At 46.1% G+C, this 15,164-nt stretch overlaps 1 long non-coding RNA gene across 1 annotated transcript; it reads right to left on the bottom strand.

Annotated features, from left to right (window-relative positions):
• Positions 1–7,492: 7,492 nt before the first annotated feature.
• On the bottom strand, positions 7,493–13,564 carry LOC309621240. Its single transcript, XR_014239847.1, has 3 exons — positions 12,932–13,564; positions 11,852–12,093; positions 7,493–7,753 (listed from the first exon to the last, which is right to left on the bottom strand). It is a non-coding gene; the product is annotated as an uncharacterized lncRNA (long non-coding RNA).
• Positions 13,565–15,164: the final 1,600 nt, after the last annotated feature.

The following is a 15,164-nucleotide window of genomic DNA, read 5'->3' as shown; positions in this document are numbered from 1 at the left end:
ATCCTACTGTGATTTCTTTATAATAGGTGTGTTCCTTATCTTATCCTAGTGTCTAAACTCTTCTGCATGGCTGGACCTCCAAATAATATTCCTTTACGTGCTAAGGGGTATCTAGAGAGTGGGATAGGTTTAATAACTACCCTAACCCTAATGCGTACCCTAACCCTAACCCCTACCCTAACCCTAACACGTACCCTAATCCTAACCCGTACCCTAAACCGAGCGCTAAAGCTAACACTAACCCTAACCCTAACCCTAACCCATACCCTATGCCGTACCTGAACCCCTACACGAACCCGTACCCTAAGCCGTACCCTAACCCTAACCCTAAGCCTAACCCTAACCCTAGGCTACCCTTGACTGCTTCTGCCTCCAATAGATTTCCTAAGCACTAGTGTTTTAAGGAACAGCTTAAAAAGAGAATCCTAATATGATTTCTTTATAATGGGTGTGTTCCCTATCTTATCCTAGTGTCTAAACTCTTCTCCAAGGCTGGACCCCCAAATAATATTCCTTTACGTGCTAAGGGGTATCTAGAGAGTGGGATAGGTTTAATAACTACCCTAAACCTAACGCGTACCCTAACCCTAACCCCTACCCTAACCCTAACACGTACCCTAATCCTAACCCGTACCCTAAACCGAGCCCTAACCCTAACACTAACCCTAATCCTAACCCTAACCCATACCCTACGCCGTACCCGATCCCCTCCCCGTACCCGTACCCTAACCCTAACCCTAAGCCTAACCCTAACCCTAGGCTACCCTTGACTGCTTCTGCCTCCAATAGATTTCCTAAGCACTAGTGTTTTAAGGAACAGCTGAAAAAGAGAATCCTAATGTGATTTCTTTATAATGGGTGTGTTCCTTATCTTATCCTAGTGTCTAAACTCTTCTCCATGGCTGGACCCCCAAATAATATTCCTTTACGTTCTAAGGGGTATGTAGAGAGTGGGATAGGTTTAATAACTACCCTAACCCTAACCCCTACCCTAACCCTAACACGTACCCTAATCCTAACCCGTACCCTAAACCGAGCCCTAACCCTAACACTAACCCTAACCCTAACCCTAACCCATACCATACGCCGTACCCGAACCCCTCTCCCAACCCGTATCCTAAGCCGTACCCTAACCCTAACCCTAAGCCTAACCCTAACCCTAGGCTACCCTTGACTGCTTCTGCCTCCAATAGATTTCCTAAGCAGTAGTGTTTTAAGGAACAGCTTAAAAAGGGAATCCTAATGTGATTTCTTTATAATGGGTGTGTTCCTTATTTATCCTAGTGTCTAAACTCTTCTCCATGGCTGGACCCCCAAATAATATTCCTTTACGTGCTAAGGGGAATCTAGAGAGTGGGATAGGTTTAATAACTACCCTAACCCTAACGCGTACCCTAACCGTAACCCCTACCCTAACCCTAACACGTACACTAATCCGAACCCGTACCCTAAACCAAGCCCTAACCCTAACACTAACCCTAACCCTAACCCTAACCCATACCCTACGCCGTACCCGCACCCCTCCCCGAACCCGTACCCTAAGCCGTACCCTAAGCCTAACCCTAAGCCTAACCCTAACCCTAGGCTACACTTGACTGCTTCTGCCTCCAATAGATTTCCTAAGCACTAGTGCTTTAAAGAACAGGTTAAAAAGAGAATCCTAATGTGATTTCTTTATAATGGGTGTGTTCCTTATCTTATCCTAGTGTCTAAACTCTTCTCCATGGCTGAACCCCCAAATAATATTCCTTTACGTGCTAAGTGGTATCTAGAGAGTGGGATAGTTTTACTAACTACGCTAACCCTAACGCGTACCCTAACCCTAACCCCTACCCTTACCCTAACACGTACCCTAATCCTAACCCGTACCCTAAACCGAGCCCTAATCCTAACACTAACCCTAACCCTAACCCTAACCCATACGCTACGCCGTACCCGAACCCCTCCCCGATCCCATACCCTAAGCCGTACCCTAACCCTAACCCTAAGCCTAACCCTAACCCTAGGCTACCCTTGAATGCTTCTGCCTCCAATAGATTTCCTAAGCACTAGTGTTTTAAGGAACAGCTTAAAAAGAGAATCCTAATGTGATTTCTTTATAATGGGTGTGTTCCTTATCTTATCCTAGTGTCTAAACTCTTCTCCATGGCTGAACCCCCAAATAATATTCCTTTACGTGCTAAGGGGTATCTAGAGAGTGGGATAGGTTTACTAACTACCCTAACCCTAACCCCTACCCTAACCCTAACACGTACCCTAATCCTAACCCGTACCCTAAACCGAGCCCTAACCCTAACACTAACCCTAACCCTAACCCTAACCCATACCCTACGCCGTACCCGAACCCCTCTCCCAACCCGTATCCTAAGCCGTACCCTAACCCTAACCCTAAGCCTAACCCTAACCCTAGGCTACCCTTGACTGCTTCTGCCTCCAATAGATTTCCTAAGCAGTAGTGTTTTAAGGAACAGCTTAAAAAGGGAATCCTAATGTGATTTCTTTATAATGCTTGTGTTCCTTATTTATCCTAGTGTCTAAACTCTTCTCCATGGCTGGACCCCCAAATAATATTCCTTTACGTGCTAAGGGGAATCTAGAGAGTGGGATAGGTTTAATAACTACCCTAACCCTAACGCGTACCCTAACCCTAACCCCTACCCTAACCCTAACACGTACACTAATCCTAATCCGTACCCTAAACCGAGCCCTAACACTAACACTAACCCTAACCCTAACCCATACCCTACGCCGTACCCGAACCCCTCCCCGAAACCGTACCCTAAGCCGTACCCTAACCCTAACCCTAAGCCTAACCCTAACCTTAGGCTACCCTTGACTGCTTCTGCCTCCAATAGATTTCCTAAGCACTAATGTTTTAAGGAACAGCTTAAAAAGAGAATCCTAATGTGATTTCTTTATAATAGGTGTGTTCCTTATCTTATCCTAGTGTCTAAACTCTTCTCCATGGCTGGACCTCCAAATAATATACCTTTACGTGCTAAGCGGTATCTAGAGAGTGGGATAGGTTTAATAACTACCCTAACCCTAACGCGTACCCTAACCCTAACCCCTACCCTAACCCTAACACGTACCCTAATCCTAACCCGTACCCTAAACCGAGCCCTAAAGCTAACACTAACCCTAACCCTAACCCTAACCCATACCCTACGCCGTACCTGAACCCCTACACGAACCCGTACCCTAAGCCGTACCCTAAGCCTAACCCTAAGCCTAACCCTAACCCTAGGCTACCCTTGACTGCTTCTGCCTCCAATAGATTTCCTAAGCACTAGTGTTTTAAGGAACAGCTTAAAAAGGGAATCCTAATGTGATTTCTTTATAATGGGTGTGTTCCTTATCTTATCCTAGTGTCTAAACTCTTCTCCATGGCTGGACCCCCAAATAATATTCCTTTACGTGCTAAGGGGTATCTAGAGAGTGGGATAGGTTTAATAACTACCCTAAACCTAACACGTACCCTAACCCTAACCCCTACCCTAAACCTAACACGTACCCTAATCCTAACCCGTACCCTAAACCGAGCCCTAACCCTAACACTAACCCTAACCCTAACCCATACCCTACGCCGTACCCGAACCCCTCCCCGAAACCGTACCCTAACCCTAACCCTAAGCCTAACCCTAACCTTAGGCTACCCTTGACTGCTTCTGCCTCCAATAGATTTCCTAAGCACTAGTGTTTTAAGGAACAGCTTAAAAAGAGAATCCTACTGTGATTTCTTTATAATAGGTGTGTTCCTTATCTTATCCTAGTGTCTAAACTCTTCTGCATGGCTGGACCTCCAAATAATATTCCTTTACGTGCTAAGGGGTATCTAGAGAGTGGGATAGGTTTAATAACTACCCTAACCCTAATGCGTACCCTAACCCTAACCCCTACCCTAACCCTAACACGTACCCTAATCCTAACCCGTACCCTAAACCGAGCGCTAAAGCTAACACTAACCCTAACCCTAACCCTAACCCATACCGTATGCCGTACCTGAACCCCTACACGAACCCGTACCCTAAGCCGTACCCTAACCCTAACCCTAAGCCTAACCCTAACCCTAGGCTACCCTTGACTGCTTCTGCCTCCAATAGATTTCCTAAGCACTAGTGTTTTAAGGAACAGCTTAAAAAGAGAATCCTAATATGATTTCTTTATAATGGGTGTGTTCCCTATCTTATCCTAGTGTCTAAACTCTTCTCCAAGGCTGGACCCCCAAATAATATTCCTTTACGTGCTAAGGGGTATCTAGAGAGTGGGATAGGTTTAATAACTACCCTAAACCTAACGCGTACCCTAACCCTAACCCCTACCCTAACCCTAACACGTACCCTAATCCTAACCCGTACCCTAAACCGAGCCCTAACCCTAACACTAACCCTAATCCTAACCCTAACCCATACCCTACGCCGTACCCGATCCCCTCCCCGTACCCGTACCCTAACCCTAACCCTAAGCCTAACCCTAACCCTAGGCTACCCTTGACTGCTTCTGCCTCCAATAGATTTCCTAAGCACTAGTGTTTTAAGGAACAGCTGAAAAAGAGAATCCTAATGTGATTTCTTTATAATGGGTGTGTTCCTTATCTTATCCTAGTGTCTAAACTCTTCTCCATGGCTGGACCCCCAAATAATATTCCTTTACGTTCTAAGGGGTATGTAGAGAGTGGGATAGGTTTAATAACTACCCTAACCCTAACCCCTACCCTAACCCTAACACGTACCCTAATCCTAACCCGTACCCTAAACCGAGCCCTAACCCTAACACTAACCCTAACCCTAACCCTAACCCATACCATACGCCGTACCCGAACCCCTCTCCCAACCCGTATCCTAAGCCGTACCCTAACCCTAACCCTAAGCCTAACCCTAACCCTAGGCTACCCTTGACTGCTTCTGCCTCCAATAGATTTCCTAAGCAGTAGTGTTTTAAGGAACAGCTTAAAAAGGGAATCCTAATGTGATTTCTTTATAATGGGTGTGTTCCTTATTTATCCTAGTGTCTAAACTCTTCTCCATGGCTGGACCCCCAAATAATATTCCTTTACGTGCTAAGGGGAATCTAGAGAGTGGGATAGGTTTAATAACTACCCTAACCCTAACGCGTACCCTAACCGTAACCCCTACCCTAACCCTAACACGTACACTAATCCGAACCCGTACCCTAAACCGAGCCCTAACCCTAACACTAACCCTAACCCTAACCCATACCCTACGCCGTACCCGCACCCCTCCCCGAACCCGTACCCTAAGCCGTACCCTAAGCCTAACCCTAAGCCTAACCCTAACCCTAGGCTACACTTGACTGCTTCTGCCTCCAATAGATTTCCTAAGCACTAGTGCTTTAAAGAACAGGTTAAAAAGAGAATCCTAATGTGATTTCTTTATAATGGGTGTGTTCCTTATCTTATCCTAGTGTCTAAACTCTTCTCCATGGCTGGACCCCCAAATAATATTCCCTTTCGTGCTAAGGGGTTTCTAGAGAGTGGGATAGGTTTACTAACTACCCTAACCCTAACGCGTACCCTAATCCTAACCCCTACCCTAACCCTAACACGTACCCTAATCCGAACCCGTACCCTAAACCGAGCCCTAACCCTAACACTAACCCTAACCCTAACCCTAACCCATACCCTACGCCGTACCCGAACCCCTCCCCGAACCCGTACCCTAAGCCGTACCCTAACCCTAACCCTAAGCCTAACCCTAACCCTACGCTACCCTTGACTGCTTCTGCCTCCAATAGATTTTCTAAGCACTAATGTTTTAAGGAACGGCTTAAAAAGAGAATCCTAATGTGATTTCTTTATAATGGGTGTGTTCCTTATCTTATCCTAGTGTCTAAACTCTTCTCCATGGCTGGATCCCCAAATAATATTCCTTTACGCTGTAAGGGGTATCTAGAGAGTGGGATAGTTTTAATAACTACCCTAACCCTAACCCCTACCCTAACCCTAACACGTACCCTAATCCTAACCCGTACCCTAAACCGAGCCCTAACCTTAACACTAACCCTAACCCTAACCCTAACACATACCCTACGCTGTACCCGAACCCCTCCCCGAACCCGTACCCTAAGCCGTACCCTAACCCTAACCCTAAGCCTAACCCTAACCCTAGGCTACCCTTGACTGCTTTTGCCTCCAATAGATTTCCTAAGCACTAGTGTTTTAAGGAACAGCTTAAAAAGAGAATCCTAATGTGATTTCTTTATAATGGGTGTGTTCCTTATCTTATCCTAGTGTCTAGACTCTTCTCCATGGCTGGACCTCCAAATAATATTCCCTTACGTGCTAAGGGGTATCTAGACAGTGCGATAGGTTTAATAACTACCCTAACCCTAACGCGTACCCTAACCGTAACCCCTACCCTAACCCTAACACGTACCCTAATCCGAACCCGTACCCTAAACCGAGCCCTAACCCTAACACTAACCCTAACCCTAACCCTAACCCATACCCTACGCCGTACACGAACCCCTCCCCGAAACCGTACCCTAAGCCGTACCGTAACCCTAACCCTAAGCCTAACCCTAACCCTAAGCTACCCTTGACTGCTTCTGCCTCCAATATATTTCCTAAGCACTAGTGCTTTAAGGAACAGCTTAAAAAGAGAATCCTAATGTGATTTCTTTATAATGGGTGTGTTCCTTATCTTATCCTAGTGGCTAAACTCTTCTCCATGGCTGGACCCCCAAATAATATTCCCTTACGTGCTAAGGGGTATCTAGACAGTGCGATAGGTTTAATAACTACCCTAACCCTAACGCGTACCCTAACCCTAACCCCTACCCTAACCCTAACACGTACCCTAATCCTAACCCGTACCCTAAACCGAGCCCTAACCCTAACACTAACCCTAACCCTAACCCTAACCCATACCCTACGCCGTACCCGCACCCCTCCCCGAACCCGTACCCTAAGCCGTACCCTAAGCCTAACCCTAAGCCTAACACTAACCCTAGGCTACCCTTGACTGCTTCTGCCTCTAATAGATTTCCTAAGCACTAGTGTTTTAAGGAACAGCTTAAAAAGAGAATCCTAATGTGATTTCTTTATAATGGGTGTGTTCCTTATGTTATCCTAGTGTCTAAACTCTTCTCCATGGCTGGACCCCCAAATAATATTCCTTTACGTGCTAAGGGGTATCTAGAGAGTGGGATAGGTTTACTAACTACCCTAACCCTAACGCGTAACCTAACCCTAACCCCTACCCTAACCCTAACACGTACCCTAATCCTAACCCGTACCCTAAACCGAGCCCTAACCCAAACACTAACCCTAACCCTAACCCTAACCCATACCCTACGCCGTAACCGAACCCCTCCCCGAACCCGTACCCTAAGCCGTACCCTAACCCTAATCCTAAGCCTAACCCTAACCCTAGGCTACCCTTGACTGCTTCTGCCTCCAATAGATTTCCTAAGCACTAGTGTTTTAAGGAACAGCTTAAAAAGAGAATCCTAATGTGATTTCTTTATAATGGGTGTGTTCCTTATCTTATCCTAGTGTCTAAACTCTTCTCCATGGCTGAACCCCCAAATAATATTCCTTTACGTGCTAAGTGGTATCTAGAGAGTGGGATAGGTTTACTAACTACGCTAACCCTAACGCGTACCCTAACCCTAACCCCTACCCTAACCCTAACACGTACCCTAATCCTAACCCGTACCCTAAACCGAGCCCTAATCCTAACACTAACCCTAACCCTAACCCTAACCCATACGCTACGCCGTACCCGAACCCCTCCCCGATCCCATACCCTAAGCCGTACCCTAACCCTAACCCTAAGCCTAACCCTAACCCTAGGCTACCCTTGAATGCTTCTGCCTCCAATAGATTTCCTAAGCACTAGTGTTTTAAGGAACAGCTTAAAAAGAGAATCCTAATGTGATTTCTTTATAATGGGTGTGTTCCTTATCTTATCCTAGTGTCTAAACTCTTCTCCATGGCTGAACCCCCAAATAATATTCCTTTACGTGCTAAGGGGTATCTAGAGAGTGGGATAGGTTTACTAACTACCCTAACCCTAACCCCTACCCTAACCCTAACACGTACCCTAATCCTAACCCGTACCCTAAACCGAGCCCTAACCCTAACACTAACCCTAACCCTAACCCTAACCCATACCCTACGCCGTACCCGAACCCCTCTCCCAACCCGTATCCTAAGCCGTACCCTAACCCTAACCCTAAGCCTAACCCTAACCCTAGGCTACCCTTGACTGCTTCTGCCTCCAATAGATTTCCTAAGCAGTAGTGTTTTAAGGAACAGCTTAAAAAGGGAATCCTAATGTGATTTCTTTATAATGGGTGTGTTCCTTATTTATCCTAGTGTCTAAACTCTTCTCCATGGCTGGACCCCCAAATAATATTCCTTTACGTGCTAAGGGGAATCTAGAGAGTGGGATAGGTTTAATAACTACCCTAACCCTAACGCGTACCCTAACCCTAACCCCTACCCTAACCCTAACACGTACACTAATCCTAATCCGTACCCTAAACCGAGCCCTAACACTAACACTAACCCTAACCCTAACCCATACCCTACGCCGTACCCGAACCCCTCCCCGAAACCGTACCCTAAGCCGTACCCTAACCCTAACCCTAAGCCTAACCCTAACCTTAGGCTACCCTTGACTGCTTCTGCCTCCAATAGATTTCCTAAGCACTAATGTTTTAAGGAACAGCTTAAAAAGAGAATCCTAATGTGATTTCTTTATAATAGGTGTGTTCCTTATCTTATCCTAGTGTCTAAACTCTTCTCCATGGCTGGACCTCCAAATAATATACCTTTACGTGCTAAGCGGTATCTAGAGAGTGGGATAGGTTTAATAACTACCCTAACCCTAACGCGTACCCTAACCCTAACCCCTACCCTAACCCTAACACGTACCCTAATCCTAACCCGTACCCTAAACCGAGCCCTAAAGCTAACACTAACCCTAACCCTAACCCTAACCCATACCCTACGCCGTACCTGAACCCCTACACGAACCCGTACCCTAAGCCGTACCCTAAGCCTAACCCTAAGCCTAACCCTAACCCTAGGCTACCCTTGACTGCTTCTGCCTCCAATAGATTTCCTAAGCACTAGTGTTTTAAGGAACAGCTTAAAAAGGGAATCCTAATGTGATTTCTTTATAATGGGTGTGTTCCTTATCTTATCCTAGTGTCTAAACTCTTCTCCATGGCTGGACCCCCAAATAATATTCCTTTACGTGCTAAGGGGTATCTAGAGAGTGGGATAGGTTTAATAACTACCCTAAACCTAACACGTACCCTAACCCTAACCCCTACCCTAAACCTAACACGTACCCTAATCCTAACCCGTACCCTAAACCGAGCCCTAACCCTAACACTAACCCTAACCCTAACCCATACCCTACGCCGTACCCGAACCCCTCCCCGAAACCGTACCCTAAACCTAACCCTAAGCCTAACCCTAACCTTAGGCTACCCTTGACTGCTTCTGCCTCCAATAGATTTCCTAAGCACTAGTGTTTTAAGGAACAGCTTAAAAAGAGAATCCTACTGTGATTTCTTTATAATAGGTGTGTTCCTTATCTTATCCTAGTGTCTAAACTCTTCTGCATGGCTGGACCTCCAAATAATATTCCTTTACGTGCTAAGGGGTATCTAGAGAGTGGGATAGGTTTAATAACTACCCTAACCCTAATGCGTACCCTAACCCTAACCCCTACCCTAACCCTAACACGTACCCTAATCCTAACCCGTACCCTAAACCGAGCGCTAAAGCTAACACTAACCCTAACCCTAACCCTAACCCATACCCTATGCCGTACCTGAACCCCTACACGAACCCGTACCCTAAGCCGTACCCTAACCCTAACCCTAAGCCTAACCCTAACCCTAGGCTACCCTTGACTGCTTCTGCCTCCAATAGATTTCCTAAGCACTAGTGTTTTAAGGAACAGCTTAAAAAGAGAATCCTAATATGATTTCTTTATAATGGGTGTGTTCCCTATCTTATCCTAGTGTCTAAACTCTTCTCCAAGGCTGGACCCCCAAATAATATTCCTTTACGTGCTAAGGGGTATCTAGAGAGTGGGATAGGTTTAATAACTACCCTAAACCTAACGCGTACCCTAACCCTAACCCCTACCCTAACCCTAACACGTACCCTAATCCTAACCCGTACCCTAAACCGAGCCCTAACCCTAACACTAACCCTAATCCTAACCCTAACCCATACCCTACGCCGTACCCGATCCCCTCCCCGTACCCGTACCCTAACCCTAACCCTAAGCCTAACCCTAACCCTAGGCTACCCTTGACTGCTTCTGCCTCCAATAGATTTCCTAAGCACTAGTGTTTTAAGGAACAGCTGAAAAAGAGAATCCTAATGTGATTTCTTTATAATGGGTGTGTTCCTTATCTTATCCTAGTGTCTAAACTCTTCTCCATGGCTGGACCCCCAAATAATATTCCTTTACGTTCTAAGGGGTATGTAGAGAGTGGGATAGGTTTAATAACTACCCTAACCCTAACCCCTACCCTAACCCTAACACGTACCCTAATCCTAACCCGTACCCTAAACCGAGCCCTAACCCTAACACTAACCCTAACCCTAACCCTAACCCATACCATACGCCGTACCCGAACCCCTCTCCCAACCCGTATCCTAAGCCGTACCCTAACCCTAACCCTAAGCCTAACCCTAACCCTAGGCTACCCTTGACTGCTTCTGCCTCCAATAGATTTCCTAAGCAGTAGTGTTTTAAGGAACAGCTTAAAAAGGGAATCCTAATGTGATTTCTTTATAATGGGTGTGTTCCTTATTTATCCTAGTGTCTAAACTCTTCTCCATGGCTGGACCCCCAAATAATATTCCTTTACGTGCTAAGGGGAATCTAGAGAGTGGGATAGGTTTAATAACTACCCTAACCCTAACGCGTACCCTAACCGTAACCCCTACCCTAACCCTAACACGTACACTAATCCGAACCCGTACCCTAAACCGAGCCCTAACCCTAACACTAACCCTAACCCTAACCCTAACCCATACCCTACGCCGTACCCGCACCCCTCCCCGAACCCGTACCCTAAGCCGTACCCTAAGCCTAACCCTAAGCCTAACCCTAACCCTAGGCTACACTTGACTGCTTCTGCCTCCAATAGATTTCCTAAGCACTAGTGCTTTAAAGAACAGGTTAAAAAGAGAATCCTAATGTGATTTCTTTATAATGGGTGTGTTCCTTATCTTATCCTAGTGTCTAAACTCTTCTCCATGGCTGGACCCCCAAATAATATTCCCTTTCGTGCTAAGGGGTTTCTAGAGAGTGGGATAGGTTTACTAACTACCCTAACCCTAACGCGTACCCTAATCCTAACCCCTACCCTAACCCTAACACGTACCCTAATCCGAACCCGTACCCTAAACCGAGCCCTAACCCTAACACTAACCCTAACCCTAACCCTAACCCATACCCTACGCCGTACCCGAACCCCTCCCCGAACCCGTACCCTAAGCCGTACCCTAACCCTAACCCTAAGCCTAACCCTAACCCTACGCTACCCTTGACTGCTTCTGCCTCCAATAGATTTTCTAAGCACTAATGTTTTAAGGAACTGCTTAAAAAGAGAATCCTAATGTGATTTCTTTATAATGGGTGTGTTCCTTATCTTATCCTAGTGTCTAAACTCTTCTCCATGGCTGGATCCCCAAATAATATTCCTTTACGCTGTAAGGGGTATCTAGAGAGTGGGATAGTTTTAATAACTACCCTAACCCTAACGCGTACCCTAACCCTAACCCCTACCCTAACCCTAACACGTACACTAATCCTAATCCGTACCCTAAACCGAGCCCTAACACTAACACTAACCCTAACCCTAACCCATACCCTACGCCGTACCCGAACTCCTCCCCGAAACCGTACCCTAACCCTAACCCTAAGCCTAACCCTAACCTTAGGCTACCCTTGACTGCTTCTGCCTCCAATAGATTTCCTAAGCACTAATGTTTTAAGGAACAGCTTAAAAAGAGAATCCTAATGTGATTTCTTTATAATAGGTGTGTTCCTTATCTTATCCTAGTGTCTAAACTCTTCTCCATGGCTGGACCTCCAAATAATATACCTTTACGTGCTAAGCGGTATCTAGAGAGTGGGATAGGTTTAATAACTACCCTAACCCTAACGCGTACCCTAACCCTAACCCCTACCCTAACCCTAACACGTACCCTAATCCTAACCCGTACCCTAAACCGAGCCCTAAAGCTAACACTAACCCTAACCCTAACCCTAACCCATACCCTACGCTGTACCTGAACCCCTACACGAACCCGTACCCTAAGCCGTACCCTAAGCCTAACCCTAAGCCTAACCCTAACCCTAGGCTACCCTTGACTGCTTCTGCCGCCAATAGATTTCCTAAGCACTAGTGTTTTAAGGAACAGCTTAAAAAGGGAATCCTAATGTGATTTCTTTATAATGGGTGTGTTCCTTATCTTATCCTAGTGTCTAAACTCTTCTCCATGGCTGGACCCCCAAATAATATTCCTTTACGTGCTAAGGGGTATCTAGAGAGTGGGATAGGTTTAATAACGACCCTAAACCTAACACGTACCCTAACCCTAACCCCTACCCTAAACCTAACACGTACCCTAATCCTAACCCGTACCCTAAACCGAGCCCTAACCCTAACACTAACCCTAACCCTAACCCATAACCTACGCCGTACCCGAACCCCTCCCCGAACCCGTACCCTAAGCCGTACCCTAAACCTAACCCTAAGCCTAACCCTAACCTTAGGCTACCCTTGACTGCTTCTGCCTCCAATAGATTTCCTAAGCACTAGTGTTTTAAGGAACAGCTTAAAAAGAGAATCCTACTGTGATTTCTTTATAATAGGTGTGTTCCTTATCTTATCCTAGTGTCTAAACTCTTCTGCATGGCTGGACCTCCAAATAATATTCCTTTACGTGCTAAGGGGTATCTAGAGAGTGGGATAGGTTTAATAACTACCCTAACCCTAATGCGTACCCTAACCCTAACCCCTACCCTAACCCTAACACGTACCCTAATCCTAACCCGTACCCTAAACCGAGCCCTAAAGCTAACACTAACCCTAACCCTAACCCTAACCCATACCCTATGCCGTACCTGAACCCCTACAAGAACCCGTACCCTAAGCCGTACCCTAACCCTAACCCTAAGCCTAACCCTAACCCTAGGCTACCCTTGACTGCTTCTGCCTCCAATAGATTTCCTAAGCACTAGTGTTTTAAGGAACAGCTTAAAAAGAGAATCCTAATATGATTTCTTTATAATGGGTGTGTTCCCTATCATATCCTAGTGTCTAAACTCTTCTCCATGGCTGGACCCCCAAATAATATTCCTTTACGTGCTAAGGGGTATCTAGAGAGTGGGATAGGTTTAATAACTACCCTAAACCTAAAGCGTACCCTAACCCTAACCCCTACCCTAACCCTAACACGTACCCTAATCCTAACCCGTACCCTAAACCGAGCCCTAACCCTAACACTAACCCTAATCCTAACCCTAACCCATACCCTACGCCGTACCCGATCCCCTCCCCGTACCCGTACCCTAACCCTAACCCTAAGCCTAACCCTAACCGTAGGCTACCCTTGACTGCTTCTGCCTCCAATAGATTTCCTAAGCACTAGTGTTTTAAGGAACAGCTGAAAAAGAGAATCCTAATGTGATTTCTTTATAATGGGTGTGTTCCTTATCTTATCCTAGTGTCTAAACTCTTCTCCATGGCTGGACCCCCAAATAATATTCCTTTACGTTCTAAGGGGTATGTAGAGAGTGGGATAGGTTTAATAACTACCCTAACCCTAACGCGTACCCTAACCCTAACGCGTACCCTAACCCTAACACGTACCCTAATCCTAACCCGTACCCTAAACCGAGCCCTAACCTTAACACTAACCCTAACCCTAACCCTAACACATACCCTACGCTGTACCCGAACCCCTCCCCGAACCCGTACCCTAAGCCGTACCCTAAGCCTAACCCTAAGCCTAATCCTAACCCTAGGCTTCCCTTGACTGCTTCTGCCTCCAATAGATTTCCTAAGCACTAGTGTTTTAAGGAACAGCTTAAAAAGAGAATCCTAATGTGATTTCTTTATAATGGGTGTGTTCCTTATCTTATCCTAGTGTCTAGACTCTTCTCCATGGCTTGACCCCCAAATAATATTCCTTTACGTGCTAAGGGGTATCTAGACAGTGCGATAGGTTTAATAACTACCCTAACCCTAACGCGTACCCTAACCGTAACCCCTACCCTAACCCTAACACGTACCCTAATCCGAACCCGTACCCTAAACCGAGCCCTAACCCTAACACTAACCCTAACCCTATCCCTAACCCATACCCTACGCCGTACACGAACCCCTCCCCGAAACCGTACCCTAAGCCGTACCCTAACCCTAACCCTAAGCCTAACCCTAACCCTAAGCTACCCTTGACTGCTTCTGCCTCCAATAGATTTCCTAAGCACTAGTGTTTTAAGGAACAGCTTAAAAAGAGAATCCTAATGTGATTTCTTTATAATGGGTGTGTTCCTTATCTTATCCTAGTGTCTAAACTTTTCTCCATGGCTGGACCCTCAAATAATATTCCTTTACGTGCTAAGGGGTATCTAGAGATTGGGATAGGTTTAATAACTACTCAAACCCTAACGCGTACCCTAACCCTAACCCCTACCCTAACCCTAACACGTACCCTAATCCTAACCCGTACCCTAAACCGAGCCCTAACCCTAACACTAACCCTAACCCTAACCCATACCCTACGCCGTACCCGAAACCCTCCCTGAACCCGTACCCTAAGCCGTACCCTAAGCCTAACCCTAAGCCTAACCTTACCCTAGGCTACCCTTGACTGCTTCTGCCTCCAATAGATTTCCTAAGCACTAGTGTTTTAAGGAACAGCTTAAAAAGAGAATCCTAATGTGATTTCTTTATAATGGGTGTGTTCCTTATCTTATCCTAGTGTCTAAACTCTTCTCCATGGCTGGACCCTCAAATAATATTCCTTTACGTGCTAAGGGGTATCTAGAGAGTGGGATAGGTTTAATAACTACCCTAACCCTAACGCGTACCCTAACCCTAACCCCTACCCTAACCCTAACACGTACCCTATTCCTAACCCATACCCTAAA

Source organism: Balaenoptera borealis (assembly GCF_965194805.1).
Source record: "Balaenoptera borealis genome assembly, contig: HAP1_SCAFFOLD_80, whole genome shotgun sequence".
Taxonomy (NCBI): domain Eukaryota; kingdom Metazoa; phylum Chordata; class Mammalia; order Artiodactyla; family Balaenopteridae; genus Balaenoptera; species Balaenoptera borealis.
This window is presented reverse-complemented; position numbering and strand designations above follow the sequence as displayed.